The sequence below is a fragment of the Procambarus clarkii genome, chromosome 10, assembly GCF_040958095.1.
Source record: "Procambarus clarkii isolate CNS0578487 chromosome 10, FALCON_Pclarkii_2.0, whole genome shotgun sequence".
NCBI classification, from domain to species: Eukaryota; Metazoa; Arthropoda; class Malacostraca; order Decapoda; family Cambaridae; genus Procambarus; species Procambarus clarkii.
In genome coordinates, this window is record NC_091159.1 from 23,589,559 (window position 1) to 23,608,344 (window position 18,786).

The following is an 18,786-nucleotide window of genomic DNA, read 5'->3' on the forward strand; positions in this document are numbered from 1 at the left end:
TTGGTGTGGAGGCTGCAACAAATTCACTTTCTTAACGGCTTATGGATATTTGTGTAAAGAGTGAATTAGGAAATGTGCTAGGGTGATAATGAATCATTATGTTAGCTAGAGTTTCTCAATCCAGATACTGCAGGGATATCTCTAGTGAGATTAACAAATTTATAAACAATTACAGAATGAAGCAACATTATTTGGTGTTGTAACAAAGCAGAAAAATAACAATTTTTGTTCCAATTTGATATAAAAATGGAACGGGTTTAAATAAAACATTATACAGTAAATGAATCTCACAGAATAACAAAACAGGTGACAATCTTTGATGATTCCCCTCCTCACCGATCTGAACCGTTGTATTTTGTTCGGCAACTGACCAGATTACACTGCGGCATAATGTCATGGCAAGAGATACACTGTACTGTATGCCATGCACATCATTTTGCCTTAGGGATAATCAACAGTAATACTATGGCTCAGACTTCAAGCTCTCAACCACCATGTACAGACGATGAATCACAATAACGTGGCTGAAGATATGATGACCAAATCACCCACCAGAAGATGAGGAGAGGACCATTATCAAGTCGATTGTGATAATGGTGATAATAGTCCAGAATGGACCGAAATATCCTTGTCTCCTCATCTTCTGGCATGTGGTTTGGTCATCACAACCACCTTGGTTACTTCACCACGAATACCACAATTGTGATTCGTTCAAACAGAAATACGAGAAATATGTAACCAATCACATCTCTAACTGAAAAATACTTTTTTGAAAAGACTTCAAAAGAAATTTAACTTTAGACTGTTTACATGTTATTACTGTATTACATATACATTACAGTGGAACTACAAAATCCAAATCATGCAGTTCAGGACTCAATCAGTATTTGTAAATAATCCATAGTTCTGAATCTGAATCTGTCCTGCATTGGCACTGATATTTATCAAAAGTTTTCTTATAGCAAATAATACATGTTTATAAACATTTAGACAGTAAACATATCTTTGATATTTCCAAAGTCAGACTATATCTAAGCATACACAATATGCAAATTAAAGGACCTAATATAAGGAACTCACTCCCTAATGAATTAAAAAATTGTTCAACTTACACTTTATTCAAAAGTAGAACAATGAAGTACCTAATTTCATCTTAATATTATCCCACATTGTAGCTGGGTTCATTCTCGACTCAAACTCGGGAATTCTGGGTTCAAATCCTGAGCAGAACAGATATGTTTATGCACATTTCCTATCACCTAATGCTCCTTGTTCACCTAGCAGAAAAATAGAAACAGTACCCGGTAGTGGAACAGTGGGGGAGCCGGTCGGCCGAGCGGACAGCACACTGGACTTGTGATCCTGTGGTCCCGGGTTCGATCCCGGGCGCCGGCGGGAAACAATGGGCAGAGTTTCTTTCACCCTATGCCCCTGTTACCCGGCAGTAAATATTTACCTGGGTGTTAGTCAGCTGTCACGGGTTGCTTCCTGGGGGTGGAGGCCTGGTCGAGGACCGGGCCGCGGGGACACTAAAGCCCAGAAATCATCTCAAGATAACCCAGGAGTTAGTCAGCTTGTTGTGGAGTTGCATTCTGGGGGGTCAATAATTTTACCTCGGGGGGGAAGGCCTGAATATAAGCCTAACATAGCCTAATACACTCTGGCTACCTGTCTCTCGACAATGAACCTGTGGTACAGTGGTAAAGCACTCGTCCGGCACTTTTCGAGTGCTTTGGCCTGGGTTTGCATCCTGACTAGGAAGGCGCCAATCATTAACTGTATGCATCTGTACACCCAGCAGTGATTGGGTACCTGGCTGTTAAACAACTTGGCGACAAGACTGAGAGCTGTGGCCAACCAACCACTCTGATCCATCCTAAAATAATCTGAAATGACCTAACTTATCCTATTATCCTAACCAAATATATCTTACCCTAACCAAATACATCTTACCCTAACCAAATACATCTTACCCTAACCAAATACATCTTACCCTAACCAAATACATCTTACCCTAACCAAAAATATCTTAACCTAACCAAAAATATCTTACTCTAACCAAATATATCTTACCCTAACCAAATAAATCTTACCCTAACCAAAAATATCTTACCCTAACCAAATACATCTTACCCTAACCAAATACATTTTACCGTAACCAAATACATCTTACCCTAACCAAATACATCTTACCCTAACCAAATACATCTTAACCTAACCAAAAATATCTTACTCTAACCAAATATATCTTACCCTAACCAAATACATCTTACCCTAACCAAATACATCTTACCCTAACCAAATACATCTTACCCTAACCAAAAATATCTTACTCTAACCAAATAAATCTTACCCTAACCAAATAAATCTTACCCTAACCAAATACATCTTACCCTAACCAAATACATCTTACCCTAACCAAATACATCTTACCCTAACCAAATACATCTTACCCTAACCAAAAATATCTTAACCTAACCAAAAATATCTTACTCTAACCAAATATATCTTACCCTAACCAAATAAATCTTACCCTAACCAAAAATATCTTACCCTAACCAAATACATCTTACCCTAACCAAATACATCTTACCCTAACCAAATACATCTTACCCTAACCAAATACATCTTAACCTAACCAAAAATATCTTACTCTAACCAAATATATCTTACCCTAACCAAATACATCTTACCCTAACCCAAATACATCTTACCCTAACCAAATACATCTTACCCTAACCAAATACATCTTACCCTAACCAAAAATATCTTACTCTAACCAAATAAATCTTACCCTAACCAAATAAATCTTACCCTAACCAAATAAATCTTACTCTAACCAAATACATCTTACTCTAACCAAAAATATCTTACCCTAACCAAATACATCTTACCCTAACCAAATACATCTTACCCTAACCAAATACATCTTACCCTAACCAAATACATCTTACCCTAACCAAATACATCTTACCCTAACCAAATACATCTTACCCTAACCAAATACATCTTACCCTAACCAAATACATCTTAACCTAACCAAAAATATCTTAACCTAACCAAAAATATCTTAACCTAACCAAAAATATCTTAACCTAACCAAAAATATCTTAACCTAACCAAAAATATCTTAACCTAACCAAAAATATCTTAACCTAACCAAAAATATCTTACTCTAACCAAATATATCTTACCCTAACCAAATAAATCTTACCCTAACCAAATTCATCTTACCCTAACCAAATACATCTTACCCTAACCAAATACATCTTACCCTAACCAAATACATCTTACCCTAACCAAATACATCTTACCCTAACCAAATACATCTTACCCTAACCAAAAATATCTTAACCTAACCAAAAATATCTTAACCTAACCAAAAATATCTTACTTTGACCAAATATATCTTACCCTAACCAAATACATCTTACCCTAACCAAATATATCTTACCCTAACCAAATACATCTTACCCTAACCAAATACATCTTACCCTAACCAAATACATCTTACCCTAACCAAATATATCTTACCCTAACCAAATACATCTTACCCTAACCAAATACATCTTACCCTACCCAAAAATATCTTAACCTAACCAAAAATATCTTACTCTGACCAAATATATCTTACCCTAACCAAATACATCTTACCCTAACCAAATACATCTTACCCTAACCAAATATATCTTACCCTAACCAAATATATCTTACCCTAACCAAATATATCTTACCCTAACCAAATACATCTTACCCTAACCAAATACATCTTACCCTAACCAAATATATCTTACCCTAACCAAATACATCTTACCTTGAGATGATTTCGGGGCTTTAATGTCCCCGCGGCCCGGTCCTCGACCAGGCCTCCACCCCCAGGAAGCAGCCCGTGACAGCTGACTAACACCCAGGTACCTATTTTACTGCTAGGTAACAGGGGCATAGGGTGAAAGAAACTCTGCCCATTGTTTCTCGCCAGTGCCTGGGATCGTACCCAGGACCACAAGCCCAGTGTGCAGTCCGCTTGGCCGACCGGCTCCCTCTTATATCTTATATCCTATATCTTATACCAATCCTATATCTTACCCTAACCAAATACATCTTACCCTAACCAAATACATCTTCATATGGGAAAATCCATAGTGAACTTCATATAATCTAAAATTGTCCAGGGAATCTCCCCCCAGAAAAGTGACTAACTTTAACATAGGAAAATTATAAATGGAGCAGCAACTTCACTATAAACCACAGCCCTGAATGATTTCGTTTCATTCTGACTCTTCACTTACAGCCATCATTTCATCCCCCTCATTATGGATTTAGTAAAGTGCCGCAAGTAATTTCATGAGAGACAACTGAAATAAAAACATCCTTATCTCAAAACAACTCCATCACAGGCCAACATTTTGCTACAAATTACCTACTTCAAAATCATTTAGGTTAAGGACCTGCCAGAAACGCTATGCGTGTTAGTGGCTTTACAAAAATGTAAAAACATCATTGCTATGTACCCTCATAACCCCCCAATGTACCTTCTTGTGTATATAAAGAAATATATATAAAAACATTACCTTGAGCGCGCGAGAGAGAGAGAGAGAGAGAGACTCTTCTTCTTGTTGATAGTAGGTGCAGTTTGCATGAAGGGTTTGTCCTCCTGATGACTGCACCAGTACTGATGTTGTTGGACGCGTTTATGTTGAAGATGATCGGAGCTACCAAGGTGCTTGTTGCGTTGTGCTGTAGATAGAGGAACGGTGATTAAAACAGAGGTGTGTATTAGAGGGAGACTTGCCGCACCGTAGGGCGGTGTGTTGTGTTTATGGCGTCAGCTGATCCTTGGTGTTGCGACGAGGCAGTTGTTGTCTGTGTTCAGCTGTTGGTGGCGCCAGGTATAAATGTGGCGCGGGTCAGATGTGACCCAATTTATTGGTCGATTGGAGATATTTAGCCAGTGCTTTGACTATTTGGTATTTTTCTTGTGACGAGTGGTCACCGCCTCCTAATATATGCTCGATGGTGAAGGGTATTTTAAGTGCGATAAAGACTTGTTTGAAATTTACTCTGGCACTATAATGTCGGAAGCAGTGCAGGAGATAGTGTTCGACTGTTTCAGGCACCTGACAGTGAGTACAGAGTTCGTTGATGTCTGTTCTGTACTTAGAGCTGTGTGCTGCTAGTTTGGTGTGTCCCAGCCTTAATCTGGTCATCGTTACATCAATTTCTCTGCTTTTATATCGGACATGTTTCCATGTTTGACTCTCCTCAGCTGACTGAGTGTTGTGGTCGCTTACCACACCAGACCATTCCAACAATCTCATTTTCTCTTATTATTTTGTTATTATTTATTTATATATATACAAGAGTTCTTACATTCTTGTACTGCTACTAGTACACGTAGTGTTTCGAGCGAATCCTTAATCTCATGTTCCCTGGAATACGACCAGGTTAAATACGACCAGGTTTTCTTGGTTAAAACCTTTTTTGTATATTGTTATGCCTGGATGTATTAGCTTAGGTTAGACTGTATTTGGCTGGGTTGTGTTAGGTTGAGCTAAGTAAAGTTAGTAAGGTTCCCATATATGTCGGCACCTGCATAAAGCAGTTTATATGCCTTGTTCTTCGTCCAGCGGGGCTGCACCTTCTCGTACTTGGTCCAGTCTCCGAACACGGCGCACATTATTAATATTTTCCCGCTCTTCTCAAAAAATTTAATTATTATTATAATACAAAATATAATTTACTGGTGTATTTACTTGTGTATTTACCACACAATATTTGTTTATAAATACAAAACCGCCATTTAAAGTTAAATCTAAAAGATGTACATGACTATATTATGATGGATCTAGGATATATTGTAAAGTTCGAGTCTGAGACAGAGACCCAATATAAGACGAGAATATGGACGAGGGGTCGAGCTTCAGCTCCAGTCCCTCTCCACTCCCCTCAGTCATGGCTACTGGCATGGAAGGAGTCGTAGGCGGATCCAAAAGGCTCCTGGATGAGCACAATAGCCACAGTAAAAGACCAAAACTCGAAGACACGTGCTATGAGATCAGCGACAATGGCGAGCTGCTGACAATATACTTCCTTCATCAGCCTATAATGTGTGATCCCCCGTCACTAGAGGGTATGGAGGAGGTTGCTCTGGAGGACCATAATCACCTCCAAGTGAAAATCAACGGGAAATCCTCTACTATGTTCGTTGACAGCGGGTCGACAGCTAACTTCATAGAACATCGAGAAGCGAAAAGATTAGGATTAGATAAGATGGTTTCCGAGAGTTTCTCCACTAAAGTAGAACTTTATAGGGAATTAAAAGACGTCACTATGAGTACAGTAGAAAATGTTAAGATACAGCTACAAAACGGTAAGGAATTAGTCGCAGAATTACTAGTTTACCCTCCGGAAATGGACAATTACTACGACCACGACCCAATCCCAAATTTCAATTTTAGTTTCCCATTAATGACCAATTACCACGTCATACAGTAGTTTCATAGTAATAAATCATCGCTCTACTTTAAGAAACTAAGACCCTATGTATATAAAGGGTTTGGATTAGCCTCCTGTTTACAATCTCATATACGAATAAAGTTGCCAATTAAGGCACAACATACACTAACCGATAAGATACTGGTTGATACAGGTTCAGAAAAGACCAGCATTTCAAGGTTTTTCCTGGAAAGCATTGGCTTGGAAAACAACCCACCCAAAACGATCCGATTCCACATGGGAGGCGACACCTACATAGAAGACCAGCTACAGGTACTCCCTGAGGAAGCGACGCCCTTCATAATTGGTACTGATCTCATGGAGAAGTATCGCTGCACATTGGATGCCTCGTCATTTTATTTACATTTTTAGGTTGATAATACAACTTATTTGACTCTACTTTATTGATAAAGTATAGCAGCCTAACCCTCGTTATATAAAATAAATCATTTAATATACCAATGTGCTTTAATATACTTATTAATCTCTCTCATCTCATTTTTTTTCTGTGTATCTGTTATCATTTTATTAATTCTGCTAGAATTTACCTACTTAAAATTATCTGTTAGATTAAGGACCTGCTCGAAACGCTGCGCGTACTATAGTGACTTTACAAGATTGTAAATACTATGCTATGTATTCTCACAAACCCAATGTACCTTCATGTATATAAATAAATAAATAAATATATAAATAATTTGTGTATTTTACCTTATCTAATAACTAGCATGTTTACACCTACCTGTGTAAAAAAATATTTCTGATCGGGGAGAAAAAACACAAGCCAGAATGGGGGGACCTTATTTATTAAATAATGTATACAGAGCAACTGCTGTACCACAATATAAATGATGTATAACATGACTGATTAGAATGCCAGTACTGCAAAGATGCAACCCAAGAAATATACATGAACAAATCCACAAGGGCCGTGACGAGGATTCGAACCTGCGTCCAGGAGCATCCCAGACGCTGCCTTAATCGACTGAGCTACGACATGGCCAAAAAAGTTGAAACCGAAGTTCTACTGAACTTACTGGATCCTGCAGCCTCTCCGAGAGACAAACCAGGGTTTTACACACCTCCCCATGCACTCGAGCTATGTCAATAGGCTGTTCTCCCTCTTCACCCTTACTTCATTACACACAGAAATTACAATAGCTTGATGCATCAAAAGAACAAATTTAGTTTGTTTATGTTATACAAAACATCTACATAATTTCTACAGAGTATCTACATAATTTATATATAATTTCTACAGAAAGTCTTTATAATTTCTACAGGAAATCTTCATAATTTCTACAAGAAATTTACATAATTTCTACAGAAAATCTACAGATCTCTACAGAAAATCAGAAGATCTACATAATTTCAACAAAATCTACATAATTTATGCTAAATATTATGTCGAATTTCTGTAGAAATTTTATAATTTTTTTTAAATTCTATAGATTTTCTGTAGAAATTATGTAGGATTTTTGTAGAAATTATGCAGAATTTTTGTAGAAATTACGTAGTTTTTATGTAGAAATTTAGATTTTCTGAAGAAATTATGTAGATTTTCTGTAGAAATTTGTAGGTTTTCTATAAAAATTATGTATAATTTCTACAGAAAAGCTACACAAATTCTACAAAATTTACACAGAAAATTTACATGATTTCTACAACAAATCTGCATAATGTTTAGTAGAAATTATGAAGATTTTGTTGAAATTATGTAGAATTGTCAAAATCTACAAAATTTGTACAGAAAATGTACATAATTTCTACAAAAAATTCTACATATTTTCTACAGAAAATCTACATAATTTCTACACAAATTCTTCATAATTTATAAAAATCTACATAATTTCTACAGAATATCTACATAATTTCTACAGAAAATCAACATTATAACTACTGAAAATGTACATTTCTGTATAAGTTATGTAAATCATTTCTACAAAAATGTACATAATTTCTACAAAATTTGAAATATTGTAGAATTTCAAAATTCTACAATTATGCAGAATTTTGTATATTTAAAAAAATCTACAAAAATTATACATAATTTCTACAGAAATCTACATAATTTCTACAAGGAATCTACATCATTTTTACAAAATTACTATGGAAAGTCAACATAATTTCTACAGAAAATCTATATAATTTCAACAAAAAATCTAAATTCACACAAAAAATTATGTAATGTAGATTTGTTTTTTTAGAAATTGCGTTTTGTAGTAATGTAGATGTTTTGTAGAAATTATGTATTTTTTGTAGAAATTGTGTAAATTTTCTGTATAAATTTTGTAATAATCATGTAGATTTTATGTAGATATTAGGTAGATTTTTGTAGATTTTCTTTATAAATTATGTGGATTTTCTGTATAAATTATGTAGATTTTTGTAGAAATTATGTACATTTGTTTCTGTACAAATTATGTAATTTTTTTTATAGAAATTATGCTGATTTTCTGTAGAAATTATGTACAAAAATTCTACAGAAAATCTACATAAATTCTACATAATTTCTACAGAAAATCTACACAATTTCGACAAGCGTTACATAATTTCTACAAAACATCTACATAATTTATGCAGAAAAATTAAACATTTTTACAAAATTCTACATAATTTATACAAAATTCTACACAATTTATACAAAAAATCTACAGAAACTCTACATAATTTCTACAGCGAATCTACATAATTTCTACAGAAAATTTACATAATTTCTACAAAAATGCTACATAATTTATACAAAAAATTTATAGAAACTCTACACAATTTCTGCAGGAAATTTACATATTTTTTACAGAAAATCTACATCATTTCTACAAAACTAATACACAAGTTCTACAATATAAAAAAATCTACATCTACAAAAATACTACATTATTTCTCGACAAGCTCTACATAATTTTAACAAAAATTCTACACTTTCCACATATTCTTGCAAGCACCTCAAAGGAGGCACAAAGAAAAAATTTCAAAGGAAGAATTCATTTATTATGGTCTAGATGGGATATCTTGAGGTTATGTTGAGATGATTTCGGGGCTTTAGTGTCCCCGCGGCCCGGTCCTCGACCAGGCCTCCACCCCCAGGAAGCAGCCCGTGACAGCTGACTAACACCCAGGTACCTATTTACTGCTAGGTAACGGGGGCATCAGGGTGAAAGAAACTCTGCCCATCGTTTCTCGCCGGCGCCCGGGATCGAACCCGGGACCACAGGATCGGGTTTGTTTAAAGCTTTTCACAAGGTGTCACACCAAAGACCGCTGCAGAAACTATAAGTACATAGTTTCTACATGGAATAAATGGCAAACAAATGGATAAAACAATACCAAAGACTAAGGAAATTAAAGGTTATTCTAAACGGAATTTGGCTGAATATCGCAATGAAATCCCAATGGCATTGATATATCAATTAAAATCATTTTGAGGCACTGGAGGGGACTCGAACTCGCGTTCTCGTGATTCCCAGATGCCTGCCTTAACCGACTTGGCCACGCGGCGGTAGAAAGCGTGCTCGGATCGACTGTAAAGCCAGAGACAGGCAAATAACGTGATATTCTATTAAATAACACAATTTATCTTCATTTACATACATTGTTAACCATTGCAAAATAAACATACAAATTACCTGGCACTTCAACTTTATTTATTTATTATTTATTTATTTATATATATACAAGAAGGTACATTGGGATTATGAGGATACATAATATGGTAATTACAATCTTGTAAAGCCACTAGTAAGCGCAGCGTTTCGGGCAGAGCTGATAGTAAGTCAGATAACTGACTTACTATGTAAATTATCACATTACTGCAAGTTTCTGAAACATGAACAGCTTCAGGAGCTTACACCGACGGACTCGAGGACCAAGCTTGACCGGATTCACTCTGAATTCACATTCATGTAACAATATACGAAATTTGTAAATGCTTTCCAAGCTATCTTTGTGACAGTAATTCCTTAAATCAAAGCATCCAGCTGGGGCTTTCCTGCTCTCTCTGCTCACTATAATCGATTTATTCTATTCTACACATACGACTTAGTTATTGTCTAACAATAGTTATATCAGACAAAGTTTGAGTGGCTATAGTGATAAGAGCTCTTAAATGCTCTTAAAGCTCATACTATATGCTCTTAAAGAGCTCTTAAATGCTCTTAAAGCTCATACTATATGCTCTTAAAGAGCTAAAAGGATATCATTACTTTGTTAATTATCTCCAAATTGAAGATTTGGACTCCAGATCAGGCAAGAAAGTGCCATGAGTTCGAACATGAAAACAGAAGTTTTGAAAATTTCCTCGGTAATTTATCTTCAAGGTCAGCACTTCAGAGGTTCCTTAGTTCACACTGCGTTATATCACGCCATTATACTTATGATTCCCTAGTGTATTTGAAGGCAGCATATAGGAAATCTCCTATATACCCCCACCAGAGTATACGTGGGTAAGGTGTAAGAGCCTGATTTGATATCCCCCCTCTTCCTGGTGGATATCGTAGAATCCTGGTTATATTATAGCGTATAATAGTCCAAGGAGTCAAGGCGTACTACAGGGCGTTACCTGCCGTACGCAGGTAACGCAGTTCAGTTGACGCAGGTAACGATCACAGGTTCATACCTGTGAGGTGCTGTTTAAACTGGTTAGTCAGTCAGCACTTCTATAACCTCCCAGCGGTTGACAACTCCGGCATCAAACCTAACTATTCACTGAATCCATATTAAGTTTAATAGAGTTGGAACGTAATATTTCAATTATTTTTCCATCTGCTTTGTTCCACGGAGCAAACTGAGTTCAAGTCAGGATTAATCTATTTGTGATATCATATTATTTCCTGGTTCGAGATTATGGATTTCCGGTTAAATCCTCCCTCCTTCTACCATGAGAGAGAGAGAGAGAGAGAGAGAGAGAGAGAGAGAGAGAGAGAGAGAGAGAGAGAGAGAGAGAGAGAGAGAGAGAGAGCGAGAGAGAGAGAGAGTGAGAGTGAGAGTGAGAGAGAGAGTGAGAGAGAGAGAGAGAGAGAGAGAGAGAGAGAGAGAGAGAGAGAGAGAGAGAGAGAGAGAGAGAGAGCGAGAGAGAGAGAGAGAGTGAGAGTGAGAGAGAGAGTGAGAGAGAGAGAGAGAGAGAGAGAGAGAGAGAGAGAGAGAGAGAGAGAGAGAGAGAGAGAGAGAGAGCGAGAGAGAGAGAGAGAGAGTGAGAGTGAGAGAGAGAGTGAGAGAGAGAGAGAGAGAGAGAGAGAGAGAGAGAGAGAGAGAGAGAGAGAGAGAGAGAGAGAGAGAGAGAGAGAGAGAGAGAGAGAGAGAGAGAGAGAGAGAGAGAGAGAGAGAGAGAGAGAGAGAGAGAGAGAGAGGTCAGTTAACTACAAGATTCCATAAGAAAGTTGTACACAAGCAGATGTGAGACCACATAGACAGGAGAATGGGACTAACAATAACGCCAGGTGACCCAAAGCCACAGAGAACACAACTGGGACGAAGTTTGGGGCGACAGCGCTGAGCCAGTGTGATTACAGAGCACCTGGAAGGAATATGACTACAAGACAGAAGCTGGAACGTGAGGACTGACGGAAGGAATGATGCCCAACCCTTGCACCGTTCGGGATCGAACGCGGACCTGCATGAAGCGACGTAGTCCAACGGGGAATAACTGGCAGGAGTACTAAACTGAGTGAGAAACGTTATTAGTGGAGTTTCGAACACTTCCAAAGTATTTCCCAAACGAATTCCGAACACCTCTAACATCATGAGCATCTCTCGAGGTCTATTAACTTAATGAGAACATTTTCCTAAAATAGTTGACAGAAAATGCAAATATATACACTATAGGGTGTATATATATGGATGGTTGGTCCTCTGCCGGCGACGCTCCACTCCTCACACTTCAGTATATTTGCATATTTATACACTTTGTATGATAATTTTTCAATTATATTCCAAACAAAAGATGGCAACAGCGGCTGACCTTGAGCTTATATATATATATATATAAGTTTATATATATATATATATATATATATATATATATATATATATATATATATTTATTTATTTATTTATTTATTATAAATATGGGGGGAGGGAGTACCTGCTTTGGCTGTGTTTGTGGGGACCCTGAGCCTCTTGGAAGAGAATATGCAGCACCCGGGGAAGCCTGGTGAAGACACAAAACCTTACCACATGGCTAGACACACGGGCCTTACATTCTGGTGTTCACACAGTGAGTGCAAAGTCACTGATGTTCAGAGTTGATGTTAATGAACACTCTTCCTGGCCCTCTCCCTCTCAGCCTTCATACCTTTACCTTATTGTGAGGGGCTTCTGCCTCCCCTTACTTGCCTCTCTCTCTCTTTGGTCTTCCCCTTGTATTATCCCCTTTGTTCTCTCCGGGGAACACCTAAATTACTCTTCCATTTCTGGTCTCTGGCTTTTTTACGTTCGTATTTGTCTATTCTTTTCCAGCTGTGTGTCTGTGTGTCTGTGTCGCATAGTGTTGTTCTTTTATTGTTGTATTTATAGTTTAGCTCACTTATTATGCACCCTATACCCATCTTGTGGGCGGTAGTGGGGTTACAGAGGCACATAATGGGCTCAGGGACTGAACGCCACAATTCATTTAGGTAAGCAAGTTACAGTCTTGATGAGCTGGTTACAACATTCAATGCACATCGTCACATCAACAATGGGTTCGAGATGACCACTAGTACAGTTTCTAAATTAGGCAACTGATTAATGTATACAAGAGTTCTTACATTACCGTAGAGCCACTAGTACGCGTAGCGTTTCGGATAAGTCATTAATGGCTAATTTGTCCCCGGAATACGACCCGCCGAATCGTTTAACAACCAGGTACCCAATCACTGCTGGGTGAACAGAGGCGTATAGTTGAGGATTGGCGCCTAGTCAATCCTCCCCGGCGAGGATACGAACACAGGCTAAATCCTTTGCGGGGCGAGTGTCCTACCATGAGCCAAGGGCGAGTAATTGTAGGTCCGCTTTATTGAATTTATTTTCCTATCGTATACATTCTTCTTTTGTAGTTAGTATTATCTTTTAATGATTTTCTTGCCTTAACATATGTTCCTTCTCTTCTTCCTCGTGTTCATTTCATTTCCTGGTCGCGCTCTCTCTCGTGGTGCTATATATGGCACTGAGTGGCACTCTCTGGGATGACACTCTCCTTCCTATTGATGATTGGAGAACTGTTGTTGATTGGCACCCCTGGAGCACCACTATGTGGCACTCTGAGGCACCACCACGTGGCACACTGAAGCACCACCACGTGGCACTCTGAGGCATCACTATGTGGCACTCTGGAGCACCACTATGTGGCACTCTGAGGCACCACTACGTGGCACACTGGAGCACCACTACGTGGCACTCTGGAGCACCACTATGTGGCACTCTGGAGCACCACTATGTGGCACTCTGAGGCACCACCACGTGGCACTCTGAGGCACCACCACGTGGCACTCTGAGGCACCACCACGTGGCACACTGGAGCACCACTACGTGGCACTCTAGAGCACCACTATGTGGCACTCTGAGGCACCACCACGTGGCACTCTGAGGCACCACCACGTGGCACTCTGGAGCACCACCACGTGGCTCTCTGGAGCACCACCACGTGGCACTCTGAGGCACCACCACGTGGCACTCTGAGGCACAACCACGTGGCACTCTGAGGCACCACCACGTGGCACTCTGAGGCACAACCACGTGGCACTCTGAGGCACCATCACGTGGCACTCATACCCAGCTTGTCCTCATAAACAACGGCCAAGTACTCGTAAAATATAGAGGTTCAAATTCATCTCGAATAGTCCTTCACTCGCGTCCTTGGTTCGAATCCCACCTCAATTAGAGCTTCACGGAACGTACTACTAATACAAATAACTGTCAACCAAACCTGACAGAGAACTCTGTGCTTCAAGGTCTGTGTGGTCTCTTAACACGTGGAAGAGAACACTGTGCTTCAAGGTCTGTGTGGTCTCTTAACACGTGGAAGAGAACAGTGTTTCAAGGTCTGTGTGGTCTCTTAACACGTGGAAGAGAACACTGTGCTTCAAGGTCTGTGTGGTCTCTTAACACGTGGAAGAGAACACTGTGCTTCAAGGTCTGTGAGTTCTCTTGACCCGTGGGAGAGAACACTGTGCTTCAAGGTCTGTGTGGTCTCTTGACCCGTGGGAGAGAACTCTGTGCTTTAAGGTCTGTGTGGTCTCTTGACCCGTGGAAGAGAACACTGTGCTTCAAGGTCTGTGTGGTCTCTTGACCCGTGGGAGAGAACTCTGTGCTTCAAGGTCTGTGTGGTCCCTTAACACGTGGAAGAGAACAGTGTTTCAAGGTCTGTGTGGTCTCTTAACACGTGGAAGAGAACACTGTGCTTCAAGGTCTGTGTGGTCTCTTGACCCGTGGAAGAGAACACTGTGCTTCAAGGTCTGTGTGGTCTCTTGACCCGTGGAAGAGAACTCTGTGCTTCAAGGTCTGTGTGGTCTCTTAACACGTGGAAGAGAACACTGTGCTTCAAGGTCTGTGAGTTCTCTTGACCCGTGGGAGAGAACACTGTGCTTCAAGGTCTGTGTGGTCTCTTGACCCGTGGGAGAGAACTCTGTGCTTTAAGGTCTGTGTGGTCTCTTGACCCGTGGAAGAGAACACTGTGCTTCAAGGTCTGTGTGGTCTCTTGACCCGTGGGAGAGAACTCTGTGCTTCAAGGTCTGTGTGGTCCCTTAACACGTGGAAGAGAACAGTGTTTCAAGGTCTGTGTGGTCTCTTAACACGTGGAAGAGAACACTGTGCTTCAAGGTCTGTGTGGTCTCTTGACCCGTGGAAGAGAACACTGTGCTTCAAGGTCTGTGTGGTCTCTTGACCCGTGGAAGAGAACTCTGTGCTTCAAGGTCTGTGTGGTCTCTTAACACGTGGAAGAGAACTCTGTGCTTCAAGGTCTGTGTGGTCCCTTAACACGTGGGAGAGAACTCTGTGCTTCAAGGTCTGTGTGGTCCCTTAACACGTGGGAGAGAACTCTGTGCTTCAAGGTCTGTGTGGTCTCTTGACCCGTGGAAGAGAACTCTGTGCTTCAAGGTCTGTGTGGTCCCTTAACACGTGGAAGAGAACACTGTGCTTCAAGGTCTGTGGTCTCTTAACACGTGGAAGAGAACACTGTGCTTCAAGGTCTGTGTGGTCTCTTAACACGTGGAAGAGAACACTGTGCTTCAAGGTCTGTGTGGTCCCTTAACACGTGGAAGAGAACATTGTGCTTCAAGGTCTTATATGCCAGCAATATCAATCATTCAGACTCCAAAAATACTTGTCTGCAAACACTCAGCTATTCCCTACCCTTTAACCCTTCCTCCCCTCACTTACAGGTCCCCTCCCTCCACTCCCCTTCTCTCCTCGCCCAAAGATTCCCCTCTTCCTTTATGCATTTCCCCTTTGGCCTCGTAATTACCCTTCCTCCTCCTCCTCGGCCTGGCACCCCATCTTCCCAGGGGAAGCATAAGGACGGTAGTCGTGGTGCCAGATCTTCAAAGGCCTTCACCAGCCTCCAAACTCACCGTCTCACTCTCTCGTGTCTCTTGCTCCATTATGCGCGGCATCTGGGGGAGATGTAAGGGCTTCTAGGGCTCACGAGTGCGTCTTAGAAGGCATGCAGTGCGGAGGAAGGGGAGTGGTTTAAGGGGGAAGAGGTAATGGTGTTTTTTTTCTTGATTCCTGTGGCTCAAAGGCGAAGCATACAGAGGTGGGCGACTTGGCTGTGTTTGTGGGGACCCTGAGCCTCTTGGAAAAGAATATGCAGCACCCGGGGAAGCAATATGCAGGTGGGCCAACTGCGCTTGTCCTGGTGCTTCTGGTCACCTGAAAAATATGGGTTAAGCTTTTTATGTTTGCATTTTGTGCACACACACAGGGGGGTGTCCATAGGGGTCTGGTAGCTGAGTGGACAGCGCGCGGGACTCGTAATCCTGTGGCCTGGGGTTCGATTCCCGGCGCTGGCAGAGACAAATGGGCAGTTTCTTTCGTCATGATGCGTCTGGTCACCTAGCAGTAAAAAGGTACCTGGGAGTTAGACAGCTGCTATGGGCTGCTTCCTGGGTGTGTGTGTGTTGGGAGGGGGGGGGGGGGGTGGAAAGACAATTAGAAGTAGTAGTTAGTAACAGTCGATTGACAGTTGAAAGACTGGCCGAAAGAGCAGAGCTCAACCCCCGCAAGCACAAAAAGGTGAGTACATACACCCACACACACACACACTCAACACACACACACACACACACACACACACACACACACACACACACACACACACACACACACTCAACACACACACACACAACACAGCATATTGGGAAGACAAGAAGGAGATGTAGGGAAGATTTACCATTATTTATGCAGACGATGAGTCTCAATAACGTGGCTGACCAAACCACACAACATAAAGCGAAGAGCCGACGACGTTTCGGTCCGTCCAGGACCCTTACCAAGCCGTGTGAAAAGCAGCTTGACAATGGTCCAGGACGGACCGAAACGTCGTCGTCCCCTCCCTCTCTAACGGGTGATTCCCATTCTTTAGACAATAGACAAATTACACCACGGGCCCATATCATCCAAGACAGCGCCTCGGGGCTATACACAGCAAAGCAACTGGACATTGAGGTTGAATAAAGTAGAAAAATGTCAACCCAGATCTAAAGAGCAAGAATGGAATATGTTGGAAGTAGGAGATAAGCAGAGAGGCATTATCAAATCAACATAGCAGCCAAAGCTTCAATGCAGCAAAAAAGATGTTCAAGAATAGCCGGGTAGTCAGAATTAAGTTAATGAGATTACTACGTGTAAAATAACATATATTATATATATATATATATATATATATATATATATATATATATATATATATATATATATATATATATATATATATATATATATATATATATATATATATATATATGTGTGTGTATATCACGAAAATAAACACGTGATTAAGAATGTGACAATGTCAGACCACGGAGGAAAATGAAACAGGAATTTCCTTAAGTACTTTCGTATGTTAAATACATCTTCAGAAGGAATGAAGATGAAGATTTACTTAAGGAAATTCCTGATTCATTTTCCTCCGTGGTCTGACATTGTCATATATATATATATATATATATATATATATATATATATACATGTGATATATGTGTAAAATAACATATATACGTTTAAAATACGTGTAAAATAACATAGATACGTGTAAAATACATGTAAAATAACATAAATACGTGTAAAATACATGTAAAATAACATAAATAGGTGTAAAATACATGTAAAATAACATAAATACGTGTAAAATACGTGTAAAATAACATAAATACGTGTAAAATACGTGTAAAATAACATAAATACGTGTAAAATACGTGTACAATAAGATATCATGCAAAGCAGTAAATGAAATATTCCAATCGCTTTTGAAACAAAAAAAATGTATTTTCCTCGGCCCTATCCTAGCAGAGGCACCACCACCTAGTACAAGGCCGACCCAAACACAGCTGTCCACGAATCGAAACAAATAAAGGCGCCGGAGCACGGGGCGGGTAAGATGCTGGCTAAGGAGGTCTTAGTAATCCTCAGAGGCTTATACGTTCCCTCCCTGACAACGTAGGTCAAAACCAAGTCTATTAAGGAATGACCGATTGCTGCTGGAGTGATGTTGAGAAAGGCGCAGTTGCTGGGTTGCAGTTATCAATCTCTCGTTGTCCGCCAGGTTGACAATATTGGTCTTGGTTATCTTGAGGTTATCTTAAGATGATTTCGAGGCTTAGCGTCCCCGCGGCCCGGTCCTCAGGCCTCTTTTTTGTTACACATCCCCAGGAAGCAGCCCGTAACAGCTGTCTAACTCCCAGGTAGCTATTTACTGCTAGGTAACAAGGGCATCAGGGCGAAAGAAACATTTTGTTCATTTGTCTACGCCTCCACCGGGGATCAAACCCGGAACCTCAGGACTACGAATGGGAAGCGCTGTCCACTCAGCTGTCAGACGCCTTGTACACAAATGTTAGACGAAATCTTTCCAGAGTTGAAGGCAGCAATGATGTATTGACCAGTCCAACCACAACAGTCCTCTTGCATGTTGCTACACTTTGCCCAGAATTTGGATAAATGATGTCGGGGCAGGTCAGCCAAGAGAGCAGTGCATAGAAGCACAGTTGGGTTCATTTTCGACTCACTATCTGGAATTCTGGATTCGAATCCCGGGAAGGACAGATATGGTAGAGCACATTTCCTATTACCTAATGGCTCCTTCCACCTAGCAGTGAATAG